Here is a 14,215-nt window from a genome sequence, read left to right as displayed (position 1 = left end):
ACACCGTTGTCTACTCAAAACCACGGAAAGGACCATCAACTAGTAACATTCATGAAATCACTTTGCTGGCGGTAAGTGAGAAGACCCTGGACTTTTAATGCAAAGCCCTGTTGACCAAGGAATGACCTAAATTAGCCTCTGTGGACCATTGTCAACTCATTGTTAATTGATTGTTAATTGACCATTGTTAATTGATTTGCTGCACGCCTCGGTTTACCAGTTTATAATCTGTCTCACAGTCCCCGGACCACATTATTTGTCAAGGCCCTCTCTGCAATGCTTTAGACTCAAATGAAGGCCCTCTCTGCAATGCTTTAGACTCAAATGAAGGCCCTCTCTGCAATGCTTTAGACTCAAATGAAGGCCCTCTCTGCAATGCTTTAGACTCAAATGAAGCATTTCCCCAGGTTCAGAATCTTTGGTCTCCCTAGGGTTCCTTTTCAGTTTATATGGCTTTGTTACCATCAAAATTATATATGTTCAGAGACTAAGCATTAGTCCAACCTGTTTAGTCCACGCTACCTTACCTTAACCCATGTATAGGATAATACACTGGCAAAGAAAGTTAGAGAGACACTAGAAACTGGCTTCACACATTGTACCCATGTGGGGAACTGAATGACATATTTTTATTCAATCACGAATGAAAACATATTAATTATGATGAATATAAAGTACTGTTATTATATTTGTCGGTTGTGTCAAGGAAATGGCATTATAGAAGCTGATTGTTTGATGTATAGTCATGAAAGTCAATGTCACTTGGATAATCGTACTGAATCTCGTTTGGATCTATTAAGCGTTAGTTTCATCTGTCGTAACTTTCACACATTTAATCAGAATAGCACAGTGGCAACGTTGTCAAGCAATAAAACACTTGTTGAAATACGTGTTTGTAACCTTCGTACACATATATTTGTGCTCAAATCATTAATTCCACAAATTCCATGTTGTTTTTAGCTTTCAGCATCATTAATGTTTTGAGTACTTGGATTATTGTTCAAGCGTCCTTCACCTGCTCCGAAAATGATATCACACATTTTGTGCGTTTTGTGCGTTCTCTGTGATTGACAAAGATTAACACTGGTTGAATTAAGTCAACCCTGGTTGATAGAAATGTATTAACCTCGGTTAATAAAAGTTTTAATCACTGAACGCAGGTCATGTAACGCCGGATTCAGGATTCGTCGTACATGACGCCCACATTCGTGAAAGTCAAAGTATTTATATCAACAATCGGAAACTATATCACTTGAGGCATACAACAAGAATGCATATTACATACTTCTGAAGAAGCAGTAAGAATTTACTTTGAAAAATTGTTTTCAGGGAATATAGAAGCTGATGTACAAGAAATCTTTTCTTAGTGTTCATTGCTAACATGCCATTCAAAGAACGCAGTCATACTGTTAACACCTATTTATTTAATCAGACTGTTGGGTATTTTTCTGTTATGAAAAATGCCAAAGTAGATCGTTCTTTTTTGCTTTTTTATTTTTTTAAATATTGTTTATAATGAACATTTAACAGACTATTAAGAATATACACAGCGCACACTCAGGTTACAATTGTGCAAACACGATTTACAAATAATGTGAACAATCCGTGGCATGAAGATCAACGGTGCTGATATTGCACTCCATTAAAGAAGAACACTTAGACATAATGTAGTACTGCCTAAGCTCATTCTGGAAAACATGAAAAGGGAGCCTTTCTTTCATTCTTTCTTTCTTTCTTTCTTTCTTTCTTTATTTATTTATTTATTTATTTATTTATTTATTTATTTATTTATTTATTTATTTATTTATTTATTTATTTATTTATTTATTTATTTATTTATTTATTTATTTATGTGTGTTTTCCGATTTAGACAGAATTCAAGTTTTTCGTATTACCGTATTATTACCATGCAAGACCAGAAAATGTGATTAGGTCACTTTTGTCACTGGTCACGCGGCTTATAGTTCGCCATCTATTAATGACGCCGTTTTAGAGAGTTATCGCTTGCCTTTCAATTTATGGAGAAGTAACAGTCATATATAATTGTCGAATGTTAGAATTTACTTAGGCTGGTGGGGAATGTGTGCATTTCCAATTTAACGAATTACGAGCGGTACGTAAAATATGCAGTTTTAGTCTTGATAATTTCGAAATTTTGTAAGAGTTTGGAGTTTAATGTTTGTTTGGAAAATGTTTATGCAAAAAGATTTTTCATATTCTGCAGTGGCATGTTTTAATGTGGTGTATAAACTGAATTGTCATTTCTTACACAATGGAACTATTTCTACATGTCTTATCAATGTCATGGTACTATCTTGGAAATAACTTGTAAGCAGTGAGTATTCCACACAGAAATTGTTCTCTGAACACAGTTTGTAGTCTGGGTCATGAGCTGTCGAATACTGAACCAAAAACTTTAAATATTAAGTAAAATATGATCTCATAAAGTTAATGTTAATATGAGTGATACGTTATACGATTTAGCTATTATGCATGCGTTTCACTGACTTAAAACAATACAAGATTGTCAATATTCTGGTAAAAACAGTGAGACAGACATAATTATGCAGTATTTATTTTCAAGCATTTTCTTACCGAAATAATACATGCGTTTCACTGATTGTCAATATTCTTTTAAAACATTGAGATGGCTATAATTAACAATGTCTATCAACTTTCAAATGGACTGTTTAGCCAGCAGATCAATGTGAATGGTGATTTGGGTATACTGCAGACACGGTTCTTTGTTTAGTTTAATTGTTTCATGATATACCCACCCCTTCTTCGTGATAACAGGAGCAGTGGGGTAGCCTAGTGGTTAAAGCCTTCACTCGTCATTCCGAAGACATGGGTTCGATTCCCCACATGGGTATAGAGTGTGAAGTCCATTTATGGTGTCATCCGCCCTGATATTGCTGGAATATTGCTAAAGGCGGCATTAAACTCATCCGTGATCACGGCCATGTGGGTTCGACCAGTATCGCACTTACTCTGCCGTTGTTTCAAAACGAAATCACATACCATGCTTGTATGTACGACGAGACACACTGAAACCCATATTTGGATGCGTCATGTTCCAGTATGTTTAAAGTTTATGATGTGCCTATTATTAACACAGCGCAAATGTATTCCATACATGGCGTCATATTTACCACGAAAGGTAATTGGGTGTTTCCCAAGTCTTGTGTTGAAGAAGTTACAAAACACCCCATCCTTTATTACATATAACTACAGTTTATGGGTCATTACTGCTAAACGATTATAAGTTCGAAGATTCCAGGGTCAAATTCTACAAAGCGATTGTAACGTTAAGACCTATCACATATAACCGTACGCTAACAATCGTCATAACGCTACGAACGCTTTGCGATCGGGACCTAGTTGTACTTAAAGGTTTCTGCATGAAATGGATGATTTCCATCACTGATTCCAGAAAAAAGGTATGTTTATTTATTCCGTTCCCGCTTCAATCGTATATTGTTTCCGCAATGTTTGAATCCGCCAATCCTCAATTACGCTGTCAGTGGATGTTCCTGTAAGTATAAACCTATACACACCGCTCGGTGTGGATGTCACCAGTATACGAGTTGGAGAAAACAGGCATATGTTTTGGGGTAGACTAACGGTTTGTCGCACAATATACACTGAACGTAGGTTTTGGCACCCCAGGGAGACTCAGAGGAAATCCAGACTTGCTTCAATTACATGTATATAGGACTGTAGCATTGCAGGGAGGTTAAGGCAGTAAAGGAAATATTGCGGTTGAGACGGACAAGTATTGGGACATTGTGGGGTGCGTGTGTGGCGTATGTACTTACAGATACGGATATATATATCACATATATGTGTTGGGAGGAGTATAACGAAAATTAATAAAGTATACACTGTAATATGTTAGGGTTCGTGCTAAACAAAGCTCCTACAAGTACACAGAATCGTTTTCATATAGCTGGCTGCTTGTCTCGACAAGACCAATTAACATCAACACCGAATAACATCAACACCGAGTAACACCGAATAACATCAATACCGAATAACATCAATACCGAGCAACATCAACATCGAGCAACACCGAATAACATCAATACCGATTTACATCAACACCGAGTAACACCGAATAACATCAATACCGAGTAACATCAATACCGAGTAACATCAACACCGAGTAACACCGAATACCATCAATACCGAATACCATCAATACCGAGTAACATCAACACCGAGTAACACCGAATAACATCAATACCGAGTAACATCAACACCGGGTAACATCAACATCGAGTAACACCGAGTAACATCAACACTGAGTAACACCAACACTGAGTAACATCAACACCGAGTAACCACGCTGTTCTTTACGACGATACATTTATATTATGATATAATCATATCAGAGACGATGGGTTAGATTGTATCCATTATAGTAGTACTCAAGACAGGGGACACCAAAACTGGACTTCATACATTTCACCCATGTGGGTAGTCGAACCCCGGTCGTCAGTCAGACGCGCGGAGGCTAACCATGAGGCTACCAGGTGGTCCCTTATCGAAGAAAACTACACGCATGACCACAATGTCACACAGGTGACAGCGTGTTTATTGATTGAAACATACACGGGTGTTTGTCAGCACCCCGATGTCCAAATATCATACAACAGAATTCAGCGTATTTTGAACCTGTATAGACAAATGCGCATACAGCACATCCGTCTTTCTCCAAAGTCCCGGACACAGAGCGAACATCCCGCACCCCTCCGCCGTCGTCATGAACGCCGAGAGCTTTGTTGACCTTCGTGACGTCTTCTGTGAGCTACCTCCAATCTCTGGTTAATAATACCCAGATTTACAACTGACACACAAAAGTGTTTGCAAGCAGGTTGAGGGTGTGTATGTCGAAACGTGAATGCTACTAATGCCGTCTATAAAGTCTATCCGATCTCCCCGAATATCTCATATCTTGAATGAACGGGCCCGCGGGATTTACGTTTGTCGGTAGGGCTCTAGACTCTGTGTGTGTGTTTACACTGCCTAGCATTTAAACAGAAGCGTAAACATTTCCCTGTTTACGTCCTTTCTTAGGTAAACATTGCCCAATAATACTTATCAGTCGGATACACAAGTGGGATATGTATGTCACAGCGATAGTATGTAGACATTAAAAGTACAGTCTAAGTAAACTTAGTCTCAGTATTAATCCTTATACTCCTACACTCCGCCCCTGACTTAGCGATATTGTTAGGGGAAATGTGTGTGAAATTACTGCCTTTAAAAAAAGTAGTTGTATTTTCGAATACACACTGTCTTTGAGATGGCGACTTAATGTAATTTGTTGTATTTGTGACTTCACTTTCTCAATGAAGTACAGATTCAAGCAAGCCAAATACAACAGAATGCTATTTTGATTTTAGAAAATGTGCTTAACAATCTAATTTACCGAAAGATAATGGACGTTCCTGGACATTGATAGACATGACTTTCTCAGACCGATTTAGTTACGATAATAGTCAAAAGTGCACACTTGCGTAACAGTTAACATATGCACCGTGTATATAAGCATGCAGCAAATACGCAAGTGAGTGACTTTGGTCTTGGGACACTTTTAGTAATATTAATACAATATCACCTCGTGGAACATCAGAAATGTGCTTTATACTTTGTACCCAGATGGGGAATCGAACCGGGCCTTCGGCGTGACGAGCGAACGGAAACCATTAGGCTGCCCCACCGCCTCTAATCGTACTAGAAGGAAATGCATAACAACGTCAACAGCACTTTAAATGTGTCTACGATACACGTGACTTTATTGAAGATAATTTTCAAACCTACGTACACATGCGAATATGTATAACGTGTGCATGTTGCAATGCGGATGCATGTTCTGGGGGGAATGTGCAGCAATATCACCGAGTTTATTTCTATAAACATAACAGAGTAATTATGTCATTATCGAACAAGGACCACGTGTGAGTAAGGAACAGGAAGTGTTGTCTTCTATTTTTAAGTCCAGTGTCTCGCCACGTGAACCTTCTTATGTAATACTGTCACGTAACTCACTGATTGGGACGGAAGCGTCCACACGAGGAAGACAGAGTTATAGTCCGTTTGGCTCAAAAGCGGACCGATGAATTGCAATGTAACTCGAAAATGAGAAAGAGAAAGTTATTTATTCGTTAACCTGTGCTGTGCTGTCACCATGTTTTCTCGCACACCTGCAGCTGGCTGTCCCTTTCTCTGCACTCCTCCCTCGTAACAAACCGTGGACTGTATCAATATTTTAATGATAATTACTGCTTTATGTTTATTTGTTTTCGAGCTAGACTGCAATTCAACGGTTCGCTTTTGAACCAAACGGACTACAGAGATAGAGGGAGCGAAACAGAGGGAAAGAAGGGGGAGAGACTAGGCAGACAGACAGAGCGAAGATACTGAGGGAATGAAGAGTGAGCGAGAGATAGAGAGAGGGGAAGGGCTAAGAGGTGAGACAGAGTGAAAGAGGAGAGAGCTCGAGGAAGACAGAAAGAAAGAGAGAGAGAAAGAGAGAGACACTATACAACACCTGACCCCTGCTGACTGGGCACTGAGCATTTCCATCAAAGTATGCTAAATACCGTATAATTATGTATATCTCTCGACAAGACTATTTCAGGCCCTTGAAACACATGCCCACACACACACACACACACACACACTCTCTCTCTCTCTCTCTCTCTCACTCACTCACTCATATATTCCAACTATGTCACAGTGATCTGTAACTAATTGAGTCTGGACCAGACAAACAAGTGATTAACATCATGAGCATTAATTATGTTGAGAAATCATCATGTAGTCATCTTTGAGTCACAGAACTAACTAACTTAAATCATTCGTATATGAAAGGGGCAGTCGGGTTGCCTAGTGGTTAAGGCATTTGCTCATGACACCGAAGACACAGGATGTTTCCACACATGAATACAATGTGTGAAGCCCATGTCAGATTACTGAAATTTAATCATTTTCCCACTGTGGGGCCAAGAACATCCAGTCATCTGGGAGGCTGGCACTGCAAACTGGGGAAGCTTGCTCCCGGCCATCCAAACATGTGTATTTAAATGCAACCCAAGTCACCGAAGTAGTAATAAGGGTACACAGAACGCATTCTCTCCATTGACATGCCCGCTACTAACGCCATCACTCCCATTACATTCTTTATCACATGCCTTTGCTCGCCAAACCACCATGACAAATATGTCCTTTCGGGTCCGGCTCACTTCAGGTACACTCCATACCACCACGTAGGACAGCTGACATGTACTAAACATGTCGGATGGCGCTGGAGAAGATGTTTATTTATTAGGTTTTTTCACAAATCCCTGGGAAGTACAAGCAATAACGCACGTCTCTCCTAAAAAGGATGCGAGGGAAAAGCTATACGCCATGTGACCTATGCCAGCATAACTAATCTAGAATTTATTTCTTGTCTTTTTTAAAACATTAATTCAGAGGTATTTCTCGTAAAAATAATTAAAGACGTATTGACGCTATGTGTGACAGAATGGCACTTTCCAAAAAAAAATTGACGAACATCAAGTCAATGGGCAATTTGCATATCTAATTCTGAGTTTACTAACAACGGTTTTTCGGACTTGAAGAATGCTTCAGAGAAAATAGTTTCCGATTGTTGATGTGAATACTTGTACTTAACGAAATTGTTGTCGTCATGAACTGAATCATAATTTGATTGATCTGAGTCAAACCAGGTTAATATAGTTCTGGTAATTTCAGGGTTGACTGTATGGAACCAGAGTTAACTTTTATCAATCATGGAGAACCCAGGACGATACCTTAAATAAAACTAACAAAATAAACCTTTGGTATAATGAACGAAGCAGGTGAAGGGCGCCTGAACAATAAGCAAAGTACTCAAGTACCAAGTACACGTACATCAAATGATGCTGAAAGTTGAATACAGTAAATGGAATGAATGTTATTAATTATTTGAGCAAAAATATCAAAATATATGTGTTCGACGTTACATCTGTCAACAAACAGAGACGCATATTTCAACAAGTGTTTTATTGCTTGACAACGCCGCTATGGTGTTTGTTCAGATTAAATCTGTGAAAGTCAAGGCAGATAAAAATAACGCTTAACAGATCATTTTCAAAGTTACGCATTTGATTCTCGTGACTGTATATAAAACAAGGATAGTAACATTCCCTTGACACAAATGACTTATACACTAACAATACCTTGTATTTATCATAATTAATATGCTTTTATTCGTGATTAAATCAAAATATGGATGTAATAGCCTAGCCACTAATAGCCCACACACACTCTCCCTCTCTCTCTCCCTCTCTTTCTCTCTCTCTCCTGCACGCTCACACAAACACACACACACACAAACACACACACTCATGTGCGCGCGCGCACACACACACACACACACACACACACACACGTGCACAGACATATAATCATACACCCATACATGTGTGTGTTTTTGAACACGTGTTTCATTTCTAGGCAACGTTGTCATCATCCCTATTTCAATAGCATGTTTATAACGATAAAGGCTCAAATAACGCTGAGAGCATTGAAAAGGAAATTCATAATCACGTTTACACTTTTACTTGTGATTCTCAGGATCATATAAAATTCCCCTGCCATTGATGACGCACACACACCTTGTTAATTATGACAATGCCTTGTTAATTGTGTTCTACTATATTTTAATCGTGATAAAAAAGAACGACACTTTCATAACTAGTTTACCCTATCTTATGTGCAGAGAGAGAGCTTCAGCCAAATAATGGTACCATCAGTTATCAGTGGTCAACCATGGTCAATTTGGGTCATTCTTTGGTCAACGGGGCTTTCAAATCTAACGCCAGCAAAGTTATTTCATACAGTGTCACTACTCCATAGTCCTATCCATGGTGTTGAACACACCTACTGTAGTGAGGTGATTAAACGGCTGACACCACAGGAGTATACGTATTTTTATACCCGTGTAATGTATTAGACATGAAGAAGGTTATCAAAATAAGAATTTTTTATGTTTTTAAACAGAAATCACCCGTGGAGGTCCAAGTGGCTCCAGAAAGCCATGCTTGCCACAAAAGGTGACTATGCTTGTCGTAAGGGGCGACTATAGGGATCGGGTGGTCACTGACTTGGTTGATGCATGTCATTGGTTCCCAGTTGCGCAGATCGATGCTCGTGCTGTTGATCACTGGTTTGTCTGCTTCAGACTCGATTATTTGAAGACTGCAGCCATATAGCTGGAATATTGCTGAGTGCGATGTAAAACTAAACTCACTCACTCACTTTTAAATAGAACTAATTGCCCTAGGTGAATTCATCAGTACCCTCGGTCAGTTAATCAGTTATGCTTGTAAAACACTTCCAAGAACAATGGACATAACTTTCCATAAGTAGTGTTTTAAGCGGTGTAGGTCGAGTTGGCCGGAATGCTCTTTCTCTAAAGAGAAGCAGTGGGTAGCCTGGTGATTAAAGCGTTTGCTCGTAAAGCCGATCCCAGTTGAGTAGATCGATGATCATGTTGTTGATTACACGATCGTCTGGTCCAGGCTTGATTATTTTACAGACTGCTGTCAAATATCTGTAATATTGATAAGTGCGGCGTAAAACTAAAGCCACTTACTCGTCAAGCAGAAGGCCCGGGTTCAAGTACCTACTTGGATACAGTGTGTGAGGCCCATTTCTGGTGTCTCTCACCCCTCGGGGTATTGAAATATCACCAACTAACTCACTCGGTGGGTTTGTGGTTTCATGTCAGGGACATATAGCCACAGTGTTGTCTAGGTTATATGGAAATTCTGATGTAATTTGATTCCCCGGGAATATGTTGTGTTACAGCTAGTCAGGCACCAAGTAACACATGACGCGCTGCAGGGCTGGTGATGACCATATATGGGCATGTCATAAAAAGCCCCATGTGTAAACTGAGCCAGAGTGACCACGGGGCGACACAAAAGTAGTGACATAATGGTGGTTGTGAGGCTGGAACATAGCAAAACCAATCTGCATCAGGTTGACAGAGTAATTTATAAGATAAAACATAGAAACAGTTGCATTTGTACCAGTTTCTTATGTGAAGCCAACTACCTTTGGGTCACCCCACGTACACTATATTGTGATGCAAGATGAGAAGACCCTAGGGGTGGTCTGATTGGTGCATATGAACTGTATTAGCTTGAAAGTAGCCAGCTGGGAGTTACTTGCAAGTTACATCAAGAACGACGCAATACTCTTCATCCAGCATTTTTCTTAGTAACAGCCACACTAGGAATGTTCCAGATGAGTGGAATTCATTTGACATCTTTGACAAATATAACCAAATGCCAATATGATCGACACATGCTATAACCCACAAACATTACAAGACGGCCACCAAACTTCAGTAGGTATGAAATAAATTAAGTTATATACAAACAAACCAACTTGTAAAATTCACATGTAAAGGTCTCTGGCACATATGTGATAGCCTGTCTTACAGTCAGTGAATCACATTATTTCTCTGCTGTCCAGCCGTCTGCTATGCTAAAGTCCTAAATAAACCCCTAGATTTCCCCGGGCTTTGAATCTCATATATCCCTGGAGCTCCTTTCCCATTTAAATGGTTTTGTTTGTTACAATCAAAATTATTCATGTAAATATTCAGAGACTAAGAGTTAGTAAAAATATGTGACCATATCTTTTATTGAGTCTTATTAAGTAGCTCTCTGACTCATGCGCCCTTACTTCTCTCACGGGTTTTAATTTTTCGAAATATAGCGAGTCATGATGTTAATCACTCTCAAGTGCATTTTATTTTGTTGTCATGTGTCATCATCTCGTGGGTAGACATTTATCACTATGACGAATCTCAGAAATCTGAGAGAGGGAGAACATTTTCCATCTAGATATTGTTTATTTTAACCGAACTAAGAAGTCAGATTCCGCGCATCAATACCACTGTCTCATTTGTCAGAGAAGGACCTGTTAACACGGTATTTGCGAGGAATGACGACTGAAAAAATGAAAGGCCTGCAAAACAACAGGGTTCGCCAAACACCTGCTGTTGAGAGTTGTCATTAAATATACTGTTTGAAAAAAGAAACCATTATGCTGTTTTTGTGTTTGCTTACTGAACTGAGTACATATAACGTGGCATCATTGCTCAATTACAGTAAAACCACCACTTTCCACAAATTTTCAAAACACGATTATTTAGAAAGTGTTTGGCAAAACCACAGACAAACCACATTGGTCAAATGTCAGTGTCTGGTGTGACCACTATGAGCATCAATAACAGTTTGGCAGTGGTGATCCATAGATGAAAGGAGATGCCGAATGGTGTCTTGAGGAAAGTTTCGATACTGTTGCCAAAGTGCTGTGCGCAGTTCCTGTAGTGTGTAAGATGGCGGATTACGATTAAGCGTCGACCAAGAGTATCCCATAGATGTTCAATGGGGGACAAATCGGGTGATCGAGAAGGCGAGAATAAAACCTGTTAACTCTAGGTCGACCTGACCTGGGAGTGTAATTGACACGTCCAGAATTGTTGTACAGGGGCCAAAGGTTTGAGCATGTGGAGTGCCATTGATGTGGTGATACGGTGTCTCAATAAGAATTAGGTTATTAGCCTTCGATTAATTTGTATTGGTCCATTATATTGCACGATTTAAATTCTGATACAGTTTGTAGGAGTATCCCCCGCAACACACATAAATTACAGTAGTTTCAGTGTCACTTACATTTGCAAACAAGCTACATTGGATAAAAGTAAACAAATACTCCTTCGGATGGTTGGTGTTAAGTGACACACCAGTGTAACTTAAGGTGTACCAGCGCATCTGTAGTGAGTGAGTGAGTGAGTGAGTGAGTGAGTACGATTTTACGCCGCTTTTAGCAATATTCCAGCAAATCCTCTGAGGAAAACATCACAAGTGGGCTTCACACACTGTACCATGTGGGTACATTTCCAGTCTTGAGTCCAGTCATTACGAAAGAGGAAGCGTTAGACATCACCATGACCAAAGTGAGTGAGAGAGATAGTTACGTTTTAAGCCACACTGAACAACATTCCACCTATATGGAGGCGGTCTGTCAATAAGCGGATCTAAACCAGACAATCCAGTGATCAACAGCATGAGCATAGATCTACGCAATTGGGAATACGACGACGTGTGCCAGTCAAGTCAGCGAACCTGACCACGGAATCCAGTTAGTCGCCTCTTACGACAAGCATGGGTTTCTGAAGAGCAATTCTAACCAAGATCTTCACTGGTCCCATGACCAAAGCACGATAAAGACTGGACATATGGAGCGTTCAAGGCCTCCGTGTTTACCTGTATTCAATGTGAACTGTCTTTCAAAGCAAATGCACGGAACACATTATGTTATTACACATCAGGAAAATACGGGTGAAATTTATACATTACGAAACATAGGAAACTGAAGACGTGTGTATTCTACGACCAAAGTGAGTGAGTGAGTGAGTGAGTTTAGTTTTACGCCGCATTCAGCAGTATTCCAGTAAAATGGCGCCGGTCTGTAAATAATCGAGTCTGGACCAGACAATCCTGTAACCAACAACATGAGCATCGATCTGCGCAATTGGGAACCGATGACATGTGTCAACCAAGTCAGCGATCCTGACCTCCCGATTCCTATAGTCGCGTCTTAAGACAAGCATAGTCGCTTTTTTTATGGTAAGCATGGCCTACAACCAGAACAAGGAACATGGCAAAGTAATATTCAAATAAAGTAATGGATATTAAAAAAATAATAATATTTGTCCATACAGATGAAACATTTCCAAAGGAATGGAATAAATGTTTCCTTTAATTCTGTCACATTTTCACTTAATTTCTCTTCATCATCTATTTTCTCCTTGGCTTCATCACTTGCATTTTATCAGTCTTGTAAATATAATATCCCCTGGTATATAGCAGTCACTGTCATAAGCAGTCATACAGTAGTGGCTTCAGTGACCATCTAATTCTCCACATCAAGGGCTCTTTCACGAAGCAACTACTGCATGAGCCTAACCTTAACTCCCAATCTTTAACACTGCACTAAGGCTGCCTTAGCAACTTTCCACCAAACGGTCTTAGTGGTACGACTATCCAAAGCCATTTTTTAAGTATGGCAGTTACGGGTTCAGTCAGACATCCATATAGTCCCAAACACGAAGAAAACTCAAGCCGGAACCTCGCTGACTTGAAGAATGCCGTCATCACAGATGGGGAGACGTTTTCGGACAGCACAGAGGACCGGTTCAGCACCGGTTCTGAAAACCGGTGTAAGGTTCATCCAACTTCCTTATCTAACGTTTGTCAAGGCGGGGGAAAAATGAGTAATGAGTTTCATCAGTACTGGCTTTCTATTTTGGGCTCGGAACTTGTAAGTGAGGGAATGAGGTAAGTTTTACGCCGCTTTTAGCAATATTCCAGCAGTATGAACACGGATGACACCAGAAATACACTTCGTATTGTGCCCATGAGAGCAATCGAACCGCGGTCTTAGGCGTTATGAGCGAGCACTTTGACCTCTGGGCTACTAGAATGTTATGGCCAGTACATTAACATTTATACTACTAACTGATTCTTTGAAGATGTGTCTAAATGTCGAGTATGGATCAGACAATCAAGTGATTAACAGCATGAGCATCGATCTGCGCAACTGGGAACCGATGACATGTACCAACCAAGCCAGCGAGCCTGACCACCCGATCCCATTAGTCGCCTCTCACAACAAGCATACTCGCTTTTTATGACAAGCATGGGTTGCTGAAGGTCTATTCTACCCCCCACTTTCACGGGTCTACGCCACACTCAACAATATTCCAGCAAAATAGCGGTGGTCTGTAAATAACTGAGTCCGCTTCAGACAATCCAGTGATCGAATGCATCGAGCTTGACCAACCGATCTCTTTAGTCGCCTTTTAGCATGGGTTACTAAAGATCAATTCAAACCCGAAACTTCACAGGTTTGACTCAAAGAAGAATTTGTTAGATACTGTTATCTAAACATGAGAATCATAAATACTCCATGTTTAGTTATTGAAAACGCTAAATATGTTAATAGATCGAATTCACAATATCATTTTTTTTTTAATTTTCAGATTGGAGTAGACAGAAGATAACAGGGTTAAATAAAAAACGGCTATAAATAGAAAAATATTTTTTTGCACGAGAGAGAAAAAAACGAGTAACGTTTGCAT

The sequence above is a fragment of the Haliotis asinina genome, chromosome 8, assembly GCF_037392515.1.
Source record: "Haliotis asinina isolate JCU_RB_2024 chromosome 8, JCU_Hal_asi_v2, whole genome shotgun sequence".
NCBI classification, from domain to species: Eukaryota; Metazoa; Mollusca; class Gastropoda; order Lepetellida; family Haliotidae; genus Haliotis; species Haliotis asinina.
Note: the sequence above shows the minus strand (reverse complement) of the source record.